Genomic DNA, 3,358 nt, shown 5'->3' with positions numbered 1-3,358 from the left:
AAAACAACAACAACCATTAATCTGCTGCTGGGAGGTTCTGCCGGGTTCTACCAGGTTCTGTCGGGTTCTACCAGGTTCTGCCGGGTTATACCAGGTTCTGCTGGGTTCTGTCGGGTTCTACTGGGTTCTGCCGGGTTATACCAGGTTCTACCAGGTTCTGCTGGGTTCTACCAGGTTCTGCTGGGTTCTACCAGGTTCTGCTGGGTTCTACCAGGTTCTGCCGGGTTCTACCAGGTCCTGCCGGGTTCTACCAGGTTCTGCTGGGTTCTGTCGGGTTCTACCAGGTTCTGCCGGGTTCTGCCGGGTTCTGCCAGGTTCTACCAGGTTCTGCCGGGTTCTGGGCCGTGACCCGGCCCGGTTCCACTCACACTAGCTCTCAGACTGCGGAGGTTGTCTCTGTTCTCTCTGCAGATATTTTTAGCTGGTTGCGTCATTCGGCCTCCAGCGCTGAGGTTAGCGCCGCCGCCGCTGCTGCGCCTGAAGCTTCATGAAGCTTCGCCCGCTCCAGGCTCCGCCCACATCACCTGCAGCAGGTGCAGGTGATGCAGCTGCACCTGCTGCAGAGGCGCCGCCGCGTTTCGCTCTGCGGCCGACTCAGAACCGTCCCGTTTGGGCCGCTGCTCCTCCTTACAGGCCGAGGCGAAGTGAGACTCTCAGATTCCCACCAGCAGCAGCAGGTCAGAGTTTCTCAGCGCCTGTCTGAGCGCGACAGACCAAAATAACCCGACGTTTTCACACCTCCTCTAGGTTGCATGCCATCACAGAAGAGGAAGGAAGGAGCCGGACGAGCCAGAGCCTCAGCAGCAGCATCCTTATCAGCAGCGTTATCGTCCGGTTCTACACGCGAGGCTGCAGCAGGAGACGTGTCACTGCGGCGCATTTCATCTGACTTCTCTGTTTCACGGCTTCCAGCCATCATGGTGGCTCTGAGAGCAGAGGTCCAAACAGCAGCTGGCCTTTTCGCTGCAGCCGCTGCTTCCCCTGAGAACAAAACAACTTTTTTCCTCTTCATTTAAACGCGTCGTGAAAACATCACAGTTATTTATCAGCAGCAGCAGCAGCAAATCTGGGAGCCGCTGAGATTCTGACACTCAGAGCTGTGAAGCTTCGTGGCAGCAGAACGCTGCAGCCGGCCGCCACTTCCTGCTTCTGCTTTTACCAGGCACCGCAGGTAAAGTCCAGCTCGGCCCGTCAGAACCAACACCAAATACACTCCACACTTTTCAGACAGATTTCTAAACAATATCACGGGAATCATTTTCCCTTTTCATCGTTCTGGAGGAAAACGGCAACTTTCAGGGTGGAAGCAGGTCTGCATGCTGTTGCACCGATGCTAACAGGTGGGTTAGCCCCCCCACAGTCCCCCCTCACCCACAGCCCCCCCTCACCCAGATCAACATGAGGACTTTAGTCCAGATCTGTCTGGCAGACAGAGAAGGGATTTCAGCACCAAATCCAGCAGATCAATAAAAATATCTGCTAATTAGGCTGAGGGTGAGGAAGAGGAGGAGGGTGAGGAAGAGGAGGAGGAAAGAAAAACAAACTGAGTGCTGATTCAGGAGTCTAGACAGATCAGGAAAATCCCCAGACTGGAAGCTCCTGGAAGCAGGTGAGGAAGATGATGATCAGTCAGGGATCAGACTCTTCCTCTCTCCTCCTCTTCCTCACCGATCGGTTTCTCTGACCCCAATCCCCCCCTTTCCCCGGCCCCGCCTCCTTCCTTCCTTCCTCCACACTTCATCACTTTGACCTAAATCTGCTGGTTTAATCTTCTTCTTCTCCTGCTCTGTGAAAACAAACGGAGCCTAATTGTCTTAATCTGGCTGCTGGTCTTTTATTGTCTGCAGGATTCCACGCGCCGCCGAGCAATAACAGATCAATACCGCAGCTCTGATTGATTACCGCAGCTCGAGCTGCGGCGGAGCAGACGTGAACTCTCCTCATGAACGCTGTCAGATCTGGATTAGACGATGTAAACGCTTCAAACCTGGTTTCACGTCTGAATCGTTTCGTCTCCATGACGACAGCGGCGCGTCGGCCGCAGGAAGTGGCTGAAAACATTTTACACAATGAGGATTATGTTCTGCTCTGCTCCATCTGCTGCTGCGGTAAATAACGCAGCTCGCTTCTGCGTGTGTGTGTGTGTGTGTGTGTGTGTGTGTGTGTGTGTGTGTGTGTGTGTGTGTGAGGTTCTGAAGCTCCACCTTTGGTTTCTCTCAGCAGAGCAGCTTTTGTTTTTCAGGTGAATCGTCATGGTAACGGTGAGGCTGCAGTCAGATGACTCTCTGCTGTAATCTGTCATGTAATCTCATCTGAATCACCTGGCCGTTCTCGGCCAATCGGAGCCCGGCTGGGCCTGGTACCGTCCGTCTACCTGCAGCTTGGCCTGGCCCACTTTCGGCTCTGCAGACGGTCAGCCAATCAGAGGCCGTGTTGCTGTTGGGTGACCGCCCAGAGGAAAGCCTCAGACGGATCTTCACCTTGTTGCCTCCAGGTGTGTTGGGGCAACGCCGCGGTGGACGGCAACCAGCAACCACCTGAGAGGAGCAACGCTGCTGCCCATCAAGAGGTCAAAAGGTCGTCGTTAACCAGTTCAGGGCCGTCGTTCTGCACAGAGAAACGCTGCTCTCCAGTCGTCCGCTGGTTTAGTTGTTGAGCTAAACATGTAGCATGCTAACTATGCTAACTAAGTGTTCAGCTCAAAGCTCAGTTTTTATCTAATTCTGAGTTAGATATTTAGGTTGAAGCTTAATATTTCATTAAAAAACTCAATATAGAGTCAACAACTTAAACATTTAGTTTAAATGTAAATATCTACACAGTTCAGGGATAAATATTTAGTTTAAAGCTAAATTAATTCATTTATTTATCTTTCTAATTAAATGAAATCATGGTAAAATCAGACTTGAGTAAAAAGTTTTTCTGCTGTTAACTTGTGATGGCAGCTTTTCTCTTGGCGGCCCGTAGAACCGGTCCAGTCCGCTGGAACCATCAGGGCTGACCTTTCCTCCAGGTCAAAGGTCAGATCCCACACACAAACTGACCTTCAGGTGGCGCTGCAGGCTGAGCAGAGCAGCTTTAGTAGAAAACCTCGTATTATTTGTGATGTTTTCATATTTTAATTCTTTCACCTGCACAGTGAAGCTGGTTCTGGTTCTGGTCTAACTGGACCCGGTTAATGGACTAGTTTGAGTCTAAACTACCTGACAACAGACTGATCAGTGTGGGCCTCAGAGGTAGATGGACTGGACCCAGTCCAGAACCAGTCCAGAACCTTCAGCAGCTTGTTTCCCATCAACTTAATCATCTTAACTAAATTGGTTGGAATTAGCCCCGCCCCCTTCGCCCCCCAGTCGTT

The 3,358-nt window shown here is 51.7% G+C and overlaps 1 long non-coding RNA gene across 1 annotated transcript; it reads left to right on the top strand.

The window, feature by feature from the left end:
• Positions 1–162: 162 nt before the first annotated feature.
• On the top strand, positions 163–2,807 carry LOC103473099 (uncharacterized). Its single transcript, XR_534972.2, has 3 exons — positions 163–1,340; positions 1,848–2,108; positions 2,243–2,807. It is a non-coding gene; the product is annotated as an uncharacterized LOC103473099 (long non-coding RNA).
• Positions 2,808–3,358: the final 551 nt, after the last annotated feature.

Source organism: Poecilia reticulata, linkage group LG11, assembly GCF_000633615.1.
Source record: "Poecilia reticulata strain Guanapo linkage group LG11, Guppy_female_1.0+MT, whole genome shotgun sequence".
Lineage (NCBI taxonomy): Eukaryota > Metazoa > Chordata > Actinopteri > Cyprinodontiformes > Poeciliidae > Poecilia > Poecilia reticulata.
The sequence above is the reverse complement of the archived record's forward strand: the minus strand, read 5'-3'. Positions and strand labels throughout refer to the sequence as shown.